The sequence below is a fragment of the Chiloscyllium plagiosum genome, unplaced genomic scaffold (assembly GCF_037043375.1).
Source record: "Chiloscyllium plagiosum isolate Xiang-an unplaced genomic scaffold, Cpla_swu_hap1 HiC_scaffold_5, whole genome shotgun sequence".
Lineage (NCBI taxonomy): Eukaryota > Metazoa > Chordata > Chondrichthyes > Orectolobiformes > Hemiscylliidae > Chiloscyllium > Chiloscyllium plagiosum.
Genome location: NW_028270143.1, coordinates 54,775,274 through 54,793,631, shown reverse-complemented (window position 1 = coordinate 54,793,631; position 18,358 = coordinate 54,775,274).

Sequence of the window (18,358 nt, the reverse complement as noted above, 5' to 3'; positions counted from 1 at the left end):
GGGAAATGAGGAAGCTGGAGAAATCTGCATTCATCCCCTGTGGCTGGAGGGTTCCTAGGCGGAACATGAGTCGCTCTTCCTCCAGGCTTCGTGTTGCCATGGTCTGGCGATGGAAGAGGCCAAGGACCTGCACGTCCTTGGCAGAGTGGAAGGGGGAGTTAAAGTGATCAGCCACGGGGCGGTTGGGTTAGTTGGTGCGGGTGTTCCAGAGGTGTTCTGTGAAACGTTCTGCAAATAGGCGGCCTGTCTCCCCAATGTATAGGAGGCCACATCAGGTGCAGCGGATGCAGTAAATGATGTGTGTGGAGCTGCAGGTGAATTTCTGATGGATATTGAAGGATCCCTTGGGGCCTTGGAGGGAAGTGAAGGGGGAGATGTGGGCGTAAGTTTTGCATTTTTTGCGGTTGCAGGGGAAGGTGCCGGGAGTGGAGGTTGGGTTGGTGGAGGGTGTGGATCTGACAAGGGAGTTGCGGAAGGAGTGGTCTTTCCGGAACGCTGATAGGGGTGGGGAGGGAAATATATCCTTGGTGGTGGGGTCGGTATGGAGGTGGCGGAAATGACGAAGGAAGATCCGATGTATCTGGAGGTAGGTCGGGTGGTAGGTGAGGACTAGTGGGGTTCTGTCCTGGTGGCGATTGGAGGGGCGGGGTTCAAGGGTGGAGGAGCGGGAAGTGGAGGAGATGCAGTGGAAAGCATCGTCAACCACGTCTGAGGGGAAATTGCGGTCTTTGAAGAAGGAGTCCATCTGGGTTGTTTGGTAGTGGAATTGGTCCTCTTGGGAGCTAATGTGGCGAAGGCGAAGGAATTGGGAATATGGGATGGTGTTTTTACAGGGGGCAGGGTGGGAAGAGGTGTAATCTAGGTAGCTGTGGGAGTTTGGACCGTCTCAGATTCCTCCCTCCCCTTCCTAGACCTCTCCATCTCTATCTCGGACGACCAACTCAACACGGACGTATACTATAAACCGACTGACTCCCACAGCTACCTAGTTTACACCTCTTCCCACCCTGCCCCCTGTAAAAACACCATCCCATATTCCCAATTCCTTCGCCTTCGCCGCATCTGCTCCCAGGAGGACCAATTCCAATACCGAACAACCCAGATGGCCTCCTTCTTCAAAAACCGCAATTTCCCCTCAGACGTGGTTGATGATGCTCTCCACCGCATCTCCTCCACTTCCCGCTCCTCCGCCCTTGAACCCCGCCCCTCCAATTGCCACCAGGACAGAACCCCACTAGTCCTCACCTACCACCCAACCAACCTCCAGATACATCGGATCATCCTTCGTCATTTTCGCCACCTCCAAACCGACCCCACCACCAAGGATATATTTCCCTCCCCACCCCTATCAGCGTTCCGGAAAGACCACTCCCTCTGCGACTCCCTTGTCAGACACCCCCCACCAACCCAATCTCCACTCCTGACACCTTTCCCTGCAACCGCAAAAAATGCAAAACTTGCGCCCACACCTCCGCCCTCACTTCCCTCCAAGACCCCAAGGGATCCTTCAATATCCATCAGAAATTCACCTGCACCTCCACACACATCATTTACTGCATCCGCTGCACCCGATGTGGCCTCCTATACATTGAGGAGACAGGCGCCTACTTGCGGAACGTTTCAGAGAACACCTCTGGGACACCCGGACGGACCAACCAACCCAACTGCCCTGTGGCTGAACACTTTAACTCCCCCTCCCACTCTGCCAAGGACATGCAGGTCCTTGGCCTCCTCCATCACCAGACCATGGCAACACGACTCATGTTCCGCCTAGGAACCCTCCAGCCACAGGGGATAAATACGGATTTCTCCAGCTTCCTCATTTCCCCTCCCCCCCACCTTTTCTCAGTCCCAGCCCTCAGACTCAGCACTGCCTTCTTGACCTGCAGTCATCTTCCCGACTTCTCCGCCCCCACCCCCTCTCCAGCTTTTAAACCCTCACCTTAACCTCCTTCCACCTATCGCATTCTCAAAGCCCCTCCCCCAAGTCCCTCCTCCCTACCATTTATCTTAGCCTGCTTGGCCTACCTTCCTCATTCCTGAAGAAGGGTTTATGCCCGAAACGTCGATTCTCCTTCTCCTTTGACGCTGCCTGACCTGCTGCGCTTTTCCAGCATCACATTTTTAAGCTCTGATCTCCAGCATCTGCAGTCCTCGCTTTCTCCCATGGATAGGGTTAGTAGACCAGGTCTTTTCCCCAGGGTAGGGGAGTCCAAACCTAGAGGGCATAGATTTAACGTGAGAGGGGAAAGATTTAAAAGGGACCTAAGGAGCAACGTTTTCACGCAGAGCGTGGTGCATGTATGGAATGAGCTGCTAGAGGAAGTGTTGGTGGCTGGTACAATTACAACATTTTAAAAGGCATCTGAATCGGTATATGAATGGCAAGAGTTTAGAGGGATTAGGGCCAAATGCTGGCACATGAGACTGGATTAAAATATCTGGTCAGCATGGATGAATTGGACTGAATGATCTGTTTTTGTGCTGTACATCTCTGATTCCAAGAGGATGATCACCACCTACTCGGGGGGGGGGGGGGGGGGGGGTCTGTGGCCTGTGACTTGTGAATGACCAAAATGGAGCAGTGTCTGCAAAATATGAATTCAAAACCATCTCAGAACTTGTTAAACCACAGTGGAAACAAGTTATCCAAGGGACTGTTGAAGGAGAAGAGTTCTGAAGAAGGGTCGTACCAGACTCCATGCTAACTGTTTCCTTCTGCACTGATGCTGCCAGACCTGCTGAGTGTTTGCAGCATTCTGTTTGTTTCAGATTTCCAGCTGAAGATGATATTTGCAAATCTGTTGGTCATGGATATTTGTCATTGGTACTTCAGTATGTGACAAAAGATCGGTAGTCAGACTAATGTCTCCCACTCATCCCCCAGTCTCTAATGAGAAATAAGTGTTATTTTCGCAAAATATGTTTTGCCAATTCCTTCTTGAGAAAGTGCCCAGTTTCTGTAAGTAGTGAAGAAGATAGACTGAACCTTATAGCAAAGGTATATAGGTCGATGTGGAAATTGCATCTAATGCTTTTAATTTTGATAATAATAAGCCAGTTGCATGTAAAGGAACCCAACATATTATTCAGTCAGTTTTTTTGTGCATTTAAAATTGTTTAATATCGCCATCCAAATAAACTGGTTATTGATAGTTGTTCGGTGCAGTTTCCCATATGAAAACATATTTATAGTTTTAAATCGCTTGGGCAGCTCACTTGATTTTTTTTTTTATCCTGTTCCCATTGTAATTTCAAAAGTGCCTCAAGTTCTGTTGGAAGGCATTGTATGATACCGCCCTGTTTAAATTTTAAATACTATAGGATTCTCAATAATGTGCAATTTCACCTTGCAAGGGGGCAGTGTTAAGAGGCTGCAGAGGGCATCACAATACAGCAAGGGAAACAGTTGGAGAAGAGTAAGTTTTCTGCAGGGTACGTTCATGAAGCTCTAATGTAGGTGACCTCTCAATTTGGAATTAAACTTTTCTGCAATAATTTCATTGTCTTTGTCTCAATATCCTCAACACACATGGCTTTACACCAGAATACTCTGTACAAACTACTTTGGTATCAGTATACTTTTAATAAGTAAATATTGTGTACATACTGCAAATGTTTTCCATCAACATGCTGTTTTGTAAACTGAATTGAGATTGGTGTTCAAAACTCCTAGTCTGTAACTTCTAGATTCTACCACATCTCGAGTGTATGGACTGGCAGGTTAGCAAAGTGAAGGAGACTTGATATAACAATATGATCTGACTTCCATATGAAGCCGGAAAGGTCAGGCTTTCTTCATTCATCAGTGGAGATATTATGTAAACTGACTCTGGTGCCAAACTTGTCCTTTTGTGTTTCTCAGAATTATTTGTACTTATGGACTGAAGACTGAATTATTCCATATAGTCCTGGCATGAGTGTCTATTCTGTACCTTACCACCATCTGATGTCATTGAAGAAAAGCTCTGCATTTTACTCTGCAGGTCCTGCTAAGTACTCTTTATATCTAGTTTTTAGTGTAAGCTTTTCTGGTATTTTGTGAATGAACAAAAGGGGAAAAACTGCCACCAAACTCTACACCAAATATCCTGATCAGCCTCCTTAGAGATTACGTCTTGACTCTTGGTCCAGGACACTAAGGTAGTTGAGAAATTATTTGGCGTTTTCTGACTGTATCAAATTAGGAGTTTTCACATATTGGAAGGGCAAGCTTGCAGAGAATGTAGACATCAGTGGAAAATACATGTTGATATCAAATGGAAATGTTAGTATGGAAATACAATCATTTTGGTAAACCTTCAAAGTTAATTATACCTAAGCGGTTTCAGACAATCAATAGAAGAAGATTTTAAATTTCGGAAATGAGGTACATAGAGTTTTAAACTGAGTCCAAATGGGAAAATACATAAATGCAAATGCTATTCTGGATTTTAGATAAGGGGCTATTTTGCTTTTTTCTTCATTCCAATGTTACCCTCACTTTTAATGCCATAAAGTTTACAATGATTAAGACTGTTTTCCAAAACCACTGACATGTTAATGTGTGAACACGATGTCAAAACAGAAAACATTGAAATTGATTTAGCAAACTGTATGTATCACAAGCACTTTTACAGCCAACAAAATTTTGAAAAGCAGTAGAAAAAATATTCTATTAAATTGCGCTTAAACTTGAAGTTACTTAATGGGAAAACAATAACAATGAATATTTCAAATTATAATTTATTGAACAAGCCTTTTTTATTTGAATTATCAAAAATAAATGGACTTTACCTTCGCATCTACTGTTAGTAATATTCTCACGGTTAATATTCTGTGATGGTGGTGTTATTGGAGCAGTAAGACAAACTCAAATCTGATTCCTTGGAAATTTTAGAATTTGAACTTACTTTGTTACCAGTTTGTCAGTTTCAGATGTTTCAATGTGACCATGAGACTATTGTTTTTAAAAAAAACCTCCAACTAGTTTGCTGATGTCCTATCAATAAGGAAGCCTGACACCTTGCACTATCAGCCCTGTATGTAACTCCAATGTGGCTGTAGTCGCACAACATTGTTGACTCCTAACTGCCTTCTGATTCAGCCTCATAAATCATTTGGTTGTGATGAAGTTAGATATAATGTTTCTTGCCAATGATGGCCACTCCCTGAGAGTGAATGTTTTTCTAAAACTTAGTGCCCTTTCTTTAATAACTTTTGTGGCCAGAGTACTGAAGGGCAAGCGTGTCCAGCCAAAAGTTGTGGTGCATATTGGTAAAGAAAGAATGAAGCCCTGCAGCAGGAATTTAGAGAGTTAGTTGGTTAAAGAGGAAGACTACCAAGGTTGGTATGTGCTCCTGAGAATGGAAGAAGAAGATAGGTCAGATGAATGTGAGATGAAAGGGATGGCGTAGGAGGGAGGGCTTTAGTTTTTTGGATCATTGGAACAGCCTTTGGGGTAGGTAGGACCTATACAAGCTGGACAGATTGCACCTGAACTCTAATGGGCTTAATATGCTTGCTGCAATGTTTGCGTAGTCATGGAGGTGGTTTTAAACTGATTTGGCAGGGGATTGGGCACAGAACAAATATAGTCAGGAACAAGGTCCAATCAGATATAGAAAGAATGCTGGAACAATCCAGTAGGTGGAGAAGATATGGATGGAATGACACAGTAAGTCCAGAAAGCTAACTTGTATCTAAATGCAAGAAGCTTGATTGGTATGGCAAATTAATTTAGAGCATTGATCAGTATATGGGAATATGAATTTGTTGCAATCACTGAGGTATAGTTTAAGGAAGGATAGGGCTGGCAGCTCAACATTCCAGGATGTAGCGGTTTCAAGTGGAATTGGGGGTGGGGGCGAGGAGGTGTAAGAGAGGTGGGGATGTTGCTTTATTGTAAAAGGAAACAAGGGTGGCATGGTGGTTAGCATTGCTGCCTCTCAGCACCAGGGACCTGGGTTCAATTCCAGCCTTGGGCGACTGTGTGGAGTTTTCACATTCTCCCCGTATTTGCATGGGTTTCCTCTAGGTGTTCTGGTTTCCTCCCACAATGCAAAGATGTGCATGTCAGGTGAATTGTCCATGCTAAATTGCCCATAGTGTTCAGGGACGTGTGGATTAGTTGCATTTGTCAGGGGTAAATGTAGAGTAATATGGAAGGGGAATGGGTCTGCTTGGGTTACTCAGAAGAGTCGATGTGGACCTTTTGTGCCGAAATGCCTGTTTCCACGCTGTAGGGATTCTTTGATTTTATGAAACCATCACTGCAGTAATGAGGGAGGATGTCATATAAGGGTCTTCAAATGAGATTATCTGTGTAGACTTAGAAATAAATATGGGGCAATTACCTTGCTGAGATTACACTACAGGCCTCACAACAGAGGAAGATAGAGGAGCAAATATGCAAACAAATCACAAAGGTATGAGAGAAAGAGTTATAGTTGGAGGGGACTTCAACTTTCCTAACATTAACTAGGATCACCTTTGTGCGAAAGGATTAGGCAGGATGGAATTTTTTTAAGGTAATCTATGAGAGCTTTTTGAAGATCGTCCCATCTCTACTGGGCCTAAGGAGGAGTATGCTGGGAGCCTGACAGATATATTTAATGCTTTCCTGGCCACAGGATGACTGGATGAATTTTTCACGCAGAAGGTATAGAAATATGGAACATGCTTCCTGAGAGGGGGGTGGAGACAGATAATCTTTCTATTTAAGAAGCATCTGGATGAGTGCTTAAATGCTGGGGTATAATAGGCTCTGGACTAAGTACAGGTAAATGGGATTAGTGTAGTTTTGTGTTTGTTGGTCAGCATAGACTTGGTTGGCCAAAGGGCCTTTCCCTTGCTGTATGACTCTGACTTGTATCTATCGAAGATAGCAAGACTAAGAAGAAAACCTAATGAGTGGGAATCAACCAACTTTTAATTACCAGCATGATCTCAAAATATGACACTGAGTTTTTTTGTTTTGAACATTTAATCTGGGTTCTGGTTGAGTTTTTTTTGCACAGCATATAAAAGTCCTGGAAAATACCTACAATTTTGCTTGCATTCTTTGCAACGACTAGAAACAAAAAATCTTCTTTTGTATTATTCAAATCACCTGTTTCATTTTATTCTAATGTGGTACTAAAAGCTACAATTGACTTTGTTGTATAAGCATACATATTGCTAAATTATGTTTGCAATTCTGTGCTAAATATCCTTGAAATATGCGCATTCCAACTTTATAGTGCTTTGGAAGTAATTTGATTCCGTCTACTGAAGTCACTCTGCACCTCTTCCTTTCACTGACAGGGACATCATTTAAATGAAATCAATATTATTCACTTTGGAATTATATTTTTGGCTTTGCCTATTTTTCTCTGCCTGTTATACCATCGTAATGAGGATTGGAAATGGAAACACCTTCATTAGTACCATTCTACATTTGATACACCTTTCAAATAATAAGGTATCCAAGTAGGGTAGTTAAAATAAAAAAAATGATTTGAATGGAAATAAATATTGATCTAGTTTGCAATATTAACAAGATTTATTAATTTCTCAGGGCAACAAGCTGGTGTATATTATAATTGAGAAAAGATTGATCTTGCTTCACTGAAAATAAATTGTTAGCCTAGTCAGGGAGTGGCTCAAGATCCTTGTGCAGAAATCTCAACATCACAGCTGTATTTGCCTTTGTTTGTTTGGTGACTAAGGTGTGTGTACAGTAGCTGTAGAATTGGTGAGAGAGGACTGTGGACAAACATGTAAGACTCAGTGTGAGGCAATACCTACTGATAATCTGTGAGGAGTTCTCCGTCTGGTGCACTGACTAACAGCCTTGTCAGTCATAAAGGTTCTGCTGTTACATTAGTCATATCTACGTCCAGTTCGGTGACACTGCTGCAAGATAAGAATATTCTAAAAGCTTTTCAAAATTATTACATCAATACACATTCCTAACAGTTTTTAGTTTTGGTGATAGGGAATGAAAAGCTGTCGGCATTTTGTTTTAGCTCATTTCTGTAATAAATTATGGAAGAAATAACTTGGCTGCTAAAGCTTACCTCTCTTTATATTGCAGTCACTGAAAAACACATGAAACATTTTGTGAAGGGCTATTATCAACAAATCTGTGCTCTCTAATAGAAATGGAGCCACTAAAATATTATCTTGGCTTTATACCTCTGTCTGTATAAAGTATTGCTATTGTACTATTTATGTGATTGCTCTGGAGGGGGTTCAGAGAAGCTTCACCAGGATGTTTCCTGGGATGGAGCAGTTTAGCTATGAAAAGAGACTAGATAGGCTTGGATTGTTTTCTTTGGAGCAGAGATGTTGGGAAGGGCACCGATTGAGATGTACAGGAGTAGGGTGGATAGAAAACAGCTGTTCCCCTTCATTGAACAAGGAGGCATAATTTCTAGGTGAAAGTTAGGAGGTTTACAGGGGATTTGAGGAAAATTTAACTGAATTTATTGTCACATGTACCAAGGCAAGAAATACAGGCAGATTACATAGTTAAATACCATAGATAAGTAAATAATAGGTAAACAGTGGCAAAACAAAAACACAGGTACAGGCGAATGCTAAGAGTGAGAGTCCATTCAGTATTCTAACAACAGTAGGGTAGAAGCTATTTCAAAACCGACTGGTGCATGTGTTCAGGCTTCTGTACCTTCTCCCTGATGGTAGAGGTTGTAGAAAAACATTGCCAGGGTGGGATGGATCTTTGAGAATGCTGGTGGCCTTTCCTTAACAGCGGGCCTGTTAGATGGGAGGTTAACCTTTGTGATTGTCAAGGCAGAGTTCACCACTGTCTGTAACCGTCTCCGATCTTGAATGGTACAGTTGCCATATCAGGTAGTGATACATCCAGACAGCATGCTCTCAATGGCACACCTATAAAAGTTGGCAAGGGTATTTGCCGTCATGCCAAATTTTCTCAGCTGCCCGAGGAAGATGAGATGTTGTTGGGCCTTTGTAATCAGCGCATCCACATGAAGAGTCCAAGAAAATTTGTTATTGATGACCACTCCCAGGATGTTGACTCTCTCCACTCGTTCCACCTCTGTGCTGTTAATGCGTAGGGGGGCGTGAGTAACATCCTGCTGAAAGTCAATAATGGGTTTCTTGGTTTTGCCAGTATTGAGAGCTAGGTTCTCAGTGCACAATTTTTCCAGGTCTTCCACCTCCCGTCTGTAGTCTGTTTCATTGCCATCTGAGATTCGACCGACTATGGGGGTGTCATCAGCGAACTTGTGAACGGCATTAGTCTGGTATTTGGCAACGCAGTGATGAGTATACAGCGATTATAGTAGGGGGCTGAATACGCAACCCTGAGGGTGTCCAGTGTTAAGTGTTAGTGAGGATGAAATATTGTCCCCAATCTTCACTGATTGTGGCCTGTGGGTCAAGAAACTGAGGATCCAGTTGCAGGGATGGGACTTGGTGATCTTGGACTAAATTTAGTAGTCAGTCTCGTGGGGGTAATAGTGTTGAAGGCACTGTAGTCAATGAGTAGGATTCTTACATAAGTTGTTCTTGGTGTCAAAGTGTTCCAGGGAGGAGTGAAGGGCAAGTGATATGGCATCTGACTTGGATCTGTTGGTCCGATAGGCAAATTGAAGTGGGTCGAGAGTAATGGGGAGGTTGGAGTTGATTAATACCATGACCAGCCTTTCAAAGCACTTCCTGACCACCGAAGCGGTCATGAAAATATCTTCACCCGGAGGGTGATAGGAATCTGGAATGCACTGTCTGGGTGGGAAGTTGAGGAGGGAGGTCTTACAACCTTTAAAAAGTATTTGCATGAGCACTTGAAATGTCATTATTCAAAACTATGGAACGTGGGACTAGTGTAGATTTTTGTGGATGTAGATTCAATAGACAGAATGGCCTCTGCACTGTTTGATTCTGTTTCTAAGTTTCGCGTTACACTGAAAATGTTGAGAAATTCGAACATTGAACAATTTCTGAGGGTTTGAGATTTGCCAGCTTGCTATTTATTTTTCTACTGGGTACTGTATTTCAAAACACCACTGGTAGTTGTATTTTAAGTTTAACATTAGCGAACCTCTGCCCGATACTAAATGAATTTTACAAAACACAAAATAGTTATATGAAATGTGTATTCAGAATACTGATATTTCTCTTTCACATACTTGCACATATTTGCATGAAACAAAATATAAATTTTACTCGACTAGAAATTGTGTTTACCCTTTGCTCTTTAAGTAAATTTGAAAAATGATTGATTTATAAAAAAAAAACTGGTCATGGAAATTGATCTGTCCTGGGAAAGTAAATGTTCAGTCCACCCAATCCAAATTTGGCTCAGACAAACCTAATACTGATGTGCAGGCATAAGCCAGGTTTTGGATGGAGGCAGAGGTCTTCAAGTAAAAGTGTAATGCTATAGATACATTAAAACATGATATTATGAAATGTATTTAAGCATTGTTAAAAGCATTGTTTTGATGCTTGAATAGCATGTTTTAAAAAAAACGTTAAAAGGATATTCTCAAAGCATTTTGAGAGATTTTGGGAATTAATGTTAAAGGTATGATTATTACAGAGGAACCTCGATTATCTGAACGAGATGGGTGGAGGCTATTTTTGTTTGTATAACTGATTATTCAGATAACTGATTCAATGCTGTTCCTCTGGGACTCTTGAGTCTTCTGAAGTTTTCTTTTTCCTCACTCAGCCTGTCTTGCTCCCACTCTCTGTCTCAGGGTTTGTTTCTGAACAGACACACTTGTGTGTAAGGGATCTGCAGCATTGCTGAAGACTGCTGCTGCCTTTGAGGGGTGAGTCTCACGCACACGCGCACACAACTTTTTGACAAGTTCCCATTCTGCCCTGTACAGAACAATGTTGTAGAGATTATCTGGGAAAGGGGGTTTAGGGCACACCCCTGTAGAACTCCAGGGAAAGTGTGGGGACAGAAAGAGAGGGCAGGAGCTTAGTCATTTGGAGACAGTGCCTGGGCTCCCATCAATGTCCTGGACTGTTCTCGGCATTTCAGTAAGCCGAATTCATTTTTAATCAAAAAAGACACAATCAATGTTGTAACACCTCTTTGATGTAATTTTGTTTTGGGACCTTGAGAACATCTTCGGATAATCCGAAATTCAGATAATTAATATTCAGATAATCAAGGTTCCTCTGTATTTGTTACCGAGTGTCCAAACACAATGCCATTGTATTTAATAAGTATATACCACTGAAATGTGATCCCAAACAGGAGATATAGCGATACACAATTTAAAATACATACCTAATCTAAATCACAGGAGAAAAAGACTTCAACTGTGCTAATGTCTCATTGTTGGGACCAGGTTCAAATATAAAGACGTGGGCTGAAGGGCCGATTTTTGTGTTGTACTATATGTTCTATGTTATGTTCTATAAACAAATATGAACCTTATAACTAATTCTGTATACAGGAAAAATAAAAGAATTGAAATCCACAACACTTAATTATGTTAATGATCTCAGATGACATGATTAGACATGGTCCTCCATGTCATCTTCAGGTGAAGCAGAGTTAAAGATGTAGACCAGAGTACATAACTATAGCTTAATTCTGTTTTGCAGTTATACATTCCATCATTTTAATAGAAAACATTAATTCCATATTACTTACAATGCAATAGCAAAATATATGGAAATTTGGGAAGTAATGTTTATTTAAACAATTAAGTTTTACTGGTAATACAGACTGAGGAGCCAAGTGTACACAGATGAGACAATTCAGTATCATTGCTGGCCATATGGTGTAAGTGTGGTGCAGCCAATTTGCATGGGCAATTTTTATAGTCTCTGGATATAACCTGATTAAGTTCCCAACTCTGATTTTGAAACTCTAGAGAATTTTAATTTATTCCTTTAACAGTTTGCTAGAAAACAGCACAGGAATTAAAATGTGTTCTAACTCCTTTGGTAACTATAAAACTGAGGACGCCCTGGTACCCACTTTTACCTTCTCTCAGCAGCTGCCAAAGTGACTTCATGTCCTTTTAAACTGTGTCTACTTGCTGAACATGGCCACTTCTGCTGGATAAACTGTGGCTTCTGTGAAGATTCAATCTGATGCTTGCTTCATACTTTGCTTGACTGAACCTTTGATGGGAAAGAGCTTACATCAAACATTACATCCTAAAACTAACAGCTACTATAAATTTCTTTGTCATCAGATAATGAAAACATTTGAAAGAAATTTATGGCAATAGTTCCAGGCCAGGCTACCTAGACTGACACACAACTAATGTATTGAATGGTCTTAGGTTGACAGCTTGTCAATCTCGTGCCTAAAGAAGGTCACACGTTACTCAGAAAATAGGAGTCTTCGTGGAGTGGAGGTGCAAAGAGATCCAGGTGCACATGCATACAGGAAGGCAGTGGTGTAGTGATAATGTTACTGGATTTGTAATTGAGAACCCCAGGTTAATGTACAGGGGAACATGGGTTCATCTGTGGCTTATGGTGAAATTGAATTTAATAAAAACCTGGAATTAAAAAGTATGTTATTTAATGGCAATCATGTAGCCACTGTCAAATGCTGTAATGCTGATCTAATTCATTAATGTCCTTTTAGGGAAGCAAATGTGCCTATATATGCCATGGGTCTGCCTTATCTGCCCTCAAGACAGTTTAATAACACCCTTCCTATAGCAGGGCAACCTGTATTGTACACACTACTGGAAATGTGGCTTTACCAATGTCTTGTGTAGCTGTAACAATGATATCCCAGTTCACATGCTATAACTAAGTTCGTCTTGAACTTTCTCCAGGACCTCCAATGAGAAGTGAACTTATTGAAACATATAAGGTTCTTAGAGGGCTTGAAAACTGAAGATGCTGAAAGGTTGTTTCCCCGTGAGAGACTGTAGCACCAGACAGCATAATCTAGGTGGCCTAGTTCGAACATAGATGAGGAGGAGTTTTTGCTGAGGCAGCACATCTGGGGAAGTCCTTGCTGCAGAGGGCTATGGAGTCAGTGTTGTTATGTCTGTCTCAGCTTTGAATATGCTTTTTTTTAATCATTTAAGGGAATTGAGGCTTATGTGGAAGAGGCAATAGATTTAAATTGAGAATTATCAGATTAGCCAAGATGTCATTGAATGGCAGAGTGGATATGATTGGCCAAATGCTTACTTCTGTTCCTACGTTTTATGGTTTCCTTAGTTGCATGGTGGCAGCTAAGAAAACCTCCAGGGCTAGGACCTGAAGTCATTTTGCAATTCTTGAAATGCAGGAATAGAGGGGAAAGACTGAAAAGGCCAGGGCAAAGCACCTAAAAATTTTGAACACAAGACAGTGGAGGAATAGTGAAGGTACTGGATCACAAAAACACTGAATTGGAGCATTTTGACTAAAATAAGTAAGACACACAAGTATTATCTAGAATTAATGTATGTATTGGCCAATTAGAATAGTGGTTTCAGTAGTGACACTGCACATTTACAAATAGCTGTGGCAATGGCAGTGCCGGTATTGAATTCAGAAGTGCAAGGTCTAGAAGTGGCAATTCCACTGTTAAAAAAACTGCATCAGGCTTACAGACAATGGAGCACTAAAATTATTACCGAATATGCATTGATTAACGAATTTCCCACATACTGTTGCTCTGATATGGGAGTTCAATCAGCTCCTCAGTTAAGTGCTAAGATGAGACTTAACTTCCTTTGTTCGCTGACTTGTTGGAACATAGGCAAGGAGATTACCTGTATCCAAAGGTGGCATAAGAATTCCTGTGATTAAATACATATGGTTACACTTATACTTTACAGCACATCTAAGTCAGATGCAGTTATCCAATGGCATACAAGCACATTGCCTGTTATCACAATTCCACACAGTTATTAAATTAACCTATTGCAGTTCTGTTTACATACATTATTCATTGGTTCCTTTTAAGGCACATGACTACATTTTTGCGATATCTTAGTTGCTACTCCGATCATCTAGCAGAGATAACATTCTGATTGCAGCTATTTCTAACAGCCTGAGTCTGTTCTGTGTCATCAACTTTTCCACTTTATAACTGCATGAGTAATGTAATCATAGAGTTAAATTCAATCAATGATCTCAATGACAAGGAGAATTTATTGAGGCTCTATGGAGAAACACTATAGCCAAAAGCAGAAGTGGTACTCTAGTCACAGGCAAAATTTACTGTTGTATTTGAAAAGTCAGTTTAACAGACAGAAAAGCCAACAGTCATTACAGGAACTGGTCAATTGAGATTGGAACATTAAGAAGAAATAGGAAGGTACTGACATTACTTGAGCAAGCAGTGAAACTGGGACTGAATCTGGCAATTTTGGAGAGAGGGAGAAAAGTAGAGGGAGGAGGAGAAGGACGTTAATGAAAAGAATTGTATTCAGTAACATGTTCTGTAAATAAAAATGTTATAATACCAAACAGCCGAATACCTGCCGTTCAGGATAAGGGGCTAGCAGCTTCTAAGAATGTGTGCAGATACCTATAACCTAGAGATGCTATGGAGAAGTATCAAATTATGCTCATAGCAGTGTTAGCCTTAAGGATGGAGAAATCACAACCCATGCCCCTCAGCCTTCACAACAGCTAGGGTAAAGAAATAGATGCTGAAGCCACCCAGCTGGATTAAAAGATGAAACTCTATGCAGTTATTATCAATCTGATTCACACGGTCGTACAGTCAACTGAAGTAACCAGCAATTGGATGAGTCTTGAACCTAGAGCATGTGGCTGAGAAGCAAGGGAGCCACCAATTGTACCACAGGCCCACTGGGTTATACCCCATGGAACTACAATTGGAGAAAGTGGTCAGAAATTACAGAATGGCATGGTTTTCTGATAAATAGTCATGCAGTTTATAAATTGCTTTATTCCATGTATAGATTTGGGAGAAATACTTTTTCTCCACAAATCCAACTTGGGAGAGAGTCCCCTGCAAGGTTAGGTATTTATTTAGTGGTGATTGGGTTTTATGAGAGTTATCGCAGGCGACCCTGGAATAACGCAAATGGGCCTAGGCAGCTGACCTGCCTCTGTTCATTTGCATTCAGTTGATTATGTGAAAAAGAATAAAAAAAGAAAGAAACCAATCCTCCAGAGTTCTCACCCTAACCCCTGCTCATCCTGAGACACTCCCCATGTTGTATTCTTACCAACCCATATGCCTCATATCCCCAACATTGTTGCCCTATTCCAACAGTGCTAGCTCACAGCAATCCATGCCACATATGCACCATCTTTAGCCTTTATACTTTCCATGTCAAATCACCTTGTGTATATACCTCAGGCAGCTTTTGGGACCGACATTGATGTGGAATAAAATGCTTAACTGTTATTGACAAATTCACTATTCAAAAGAAAATACACTGGGCAGAATTTTATAGGGCTCTGAATGATATGGGCTTTGGTAAGGAATCTGTGAAAACTTGGATAAGGCCTTTCCTGGTATTGGTGGTAACTAATTGCATTGCTTAACTACACTCAGAGTCAAGATGACATTCTCACTGGGAAGTGGCAAGATGCCTATTAACAGGGATTATTGCTTGTGTTCAGACTCATTAACATGACTCATTTTAATTATGTCATGAACTGCAAGAAGAGTAGAGGCTGAGAATTCCTGAGATAGCAGTCAGACCAGTTACCTGGTGACTCTAGTCCATGGAAGTTGCCATCTGAAATCAAGATTCTCATGGCACTTCTTCAATTCACTTACAGGAAGCATCTGCACTTTGAAACTGGATCTCATTGTGCACTGATAACCATCATTACGATGCTGCTCCAAGGATACTACCCACAGGGACAGGCTCCCAGCTGCAGTTTACAGCTGCTTGCTCACACTCTCTCACAGCTTTTGGTCTTCTTGAGCCAACCTGCATTCTCACAGCATCACTGCCTTGCTTTGCCATGCCATTTGGCACTTTGCTCCCTCAGCCAGAGCTAACAGGCTCTCATTACCTCAGTTTTGCCTTGCTATTTAGTGCAGACACAAAGCCAGGAAGCATGTCATTGTTGTCAGCAGTCCTAAGTTGGCAAGGGAAACAGCCTTTACACAGTGAGTCCAGGTACACTAGGTCAAGGATGTAGTGATTGTAATGAGGTCAACCAGGTAGACCTTATAAAATATGAATTCCCTGATTGGGGCTGTTAACTTGATCCAATTGGGGAGCTCTGTCTTACATATATAAAAAGGAGTGTCGGAGCTTCTGTTCAATCTGAGAGCTGAATTTGAGGAAGCCAGACTAGTGTTAAGTACTATTCACCTGTAAATAAAGAGTGACTTAGTGACTCAGTACCTGCCTCTATTGTGTTATTTTAGTGACGACGAGAGAAAAAAATACACTGAAGAAATTCTCTCTCAAGTCGTTTTTGAGTTGGGGTAAGCATTTCTGGTATCGTGCCATTATTTGGGAAGTTTGACTCATTCGATCCTGCTGTTGAAGACTGTGCCCAGTATTTAGAAAGAACGCTTTTTTTTCTCAAGTCAAAAATAGTGGGGCAGATGGAAAGCAAAGAGCAATTCTCCTGACAGCATTGTGAATTTGCAGCTTTTTTTGGTTATTGGAAGCTAACATTTCCTGAGGCACCAGATACTAAAACCTTTCAAGAGTTGACAGATTTAATTGAGGAATATTATAATCCAAGCCTTCTCTAATTCTGAGATGCTATCATTTTCACTCAGCAATTTGAGAATCAAAGTAATCCATGTCAGGATTTTTTTGACAAGGTGAAGAAGATTGGCAAAGACGTGACTTTGGTTAAACACTTCATGAGATGCTGAGAGACTATTTAGTATGTGAGATTAATGACGTAATCATACAAAAGTGCCTATTAGCTGAAGCCCAAATGGACTTCAAATAGGCACTATGAGTGGTTTTGTCATTAGAAAACACAGCAAGTGGAGCATGAATTTATAGGGTATGCCCGATGGAAGTGGACACCCCCTCCAGGCCAGTTGAGTTTGGGGGACACCACTTGTGAAGGCAATTGCATAGCCTCACTCAGGACATATCCTGAACAGAGGGACTCTAGGTCAGCACACTATAACACCCCAAAACAAAGCCAAGCTTCAGCTGAACAGTTAATGTTTTCTTCAGGACCCAGGCCGGAAACCCAGTGTGGTTGTTGCCAGTATGCGGACTCAAGATGGCAGGAGGAGTCCAACTGGATTGAGATTAAATAAGAGAAAAGTGCACACTCTGGAAAGCCCACCTGCATCTGGCTTGGAACACTTAAATTGCTTATCAACATCTAAATCAGAACCAATCAAAATAAATGTCTGGTTTAATGGTCACCTGGTTCTAATGGAGGTTGACACTGGCACGACCATTTCAGTGATTGCAGAACCAATCTTTAAAAAAAATTGCTCCAGACTCCAGCCCTTAAGTTTCTACAAGACCTCAGCTACACTGAGAACCTACACTGGTGAACCTTCACAGATAGTGGGAATAATTTCAGTTCCAGTCTTGTATGAGAAGCAGTTGGTTCAGTTACCACTGATTGTAGTAAAAGACTCCGGGCCCAAGGTTAACAGGACAAAATTGGTTGAAAACAGTTCACCCAGTTTGGCTTGACATTTCTCAATTAGAAAATAGCTGTTTAAGTGAAATACTAATTAAATAGCTGGAAGTTTTTCAGGAAGGTCTAGGGACTGGCAGGGAGATTTGCTAGAGCTGCTTGGAACGATTTAAACTAGTAAAGTGGACCCAGGAACTAATGAAGAAAGACAGCAGTTTGAGACTGGTTCAGTTTGGGAAAAGGAATCAAACAGGGCAGGCAGGAACAAAGCAGAGAACAAGGTATAATTGATAAATTTAATTTATTTCAATGCAAGAGGCCTAACAGGGAAGGTTGATGAACTCAGGGCATGGTTAGCGATACGGGACTAGGATATCATAGCAATTACAGAGACGTGGCACAGATTGACAGGATTGGCAGCTTAATGTTACAGGATACAAATGCTATGGAAAAGGGGGGCAACAGAGGAGGGGGAGTTGCATTTTTGATAAGGGATGGCATTATGGCTGTACTAAGGGAGGATATTTCTGGGAATACATCCAGGGAATTATTTAGGTGGAGTTGAGAAATAAGAAAGGGATGATCATCTCACTGGGATTGTATTATGATCGCCCCATGCCACCAAATAGTCAGCGGGAAATCAAGATACAAATTTGTAGGGAGATCTCCGTTATCTGTGAGATGATGTGGTTATGGTAGGGGATTTTAATTTTCCAAACATAGACTGGGACTGCCATAGTGTTAAGGGTTTAGATGGAGAGGAACTTGTTAAGTGTGTACAAGAAAACTTTCTGCTTCAGTATGTGGGCATGTACCTACTAGATGTGGAGGAGCCTCTTTCCTTTACTCCTCACTCAGGCCG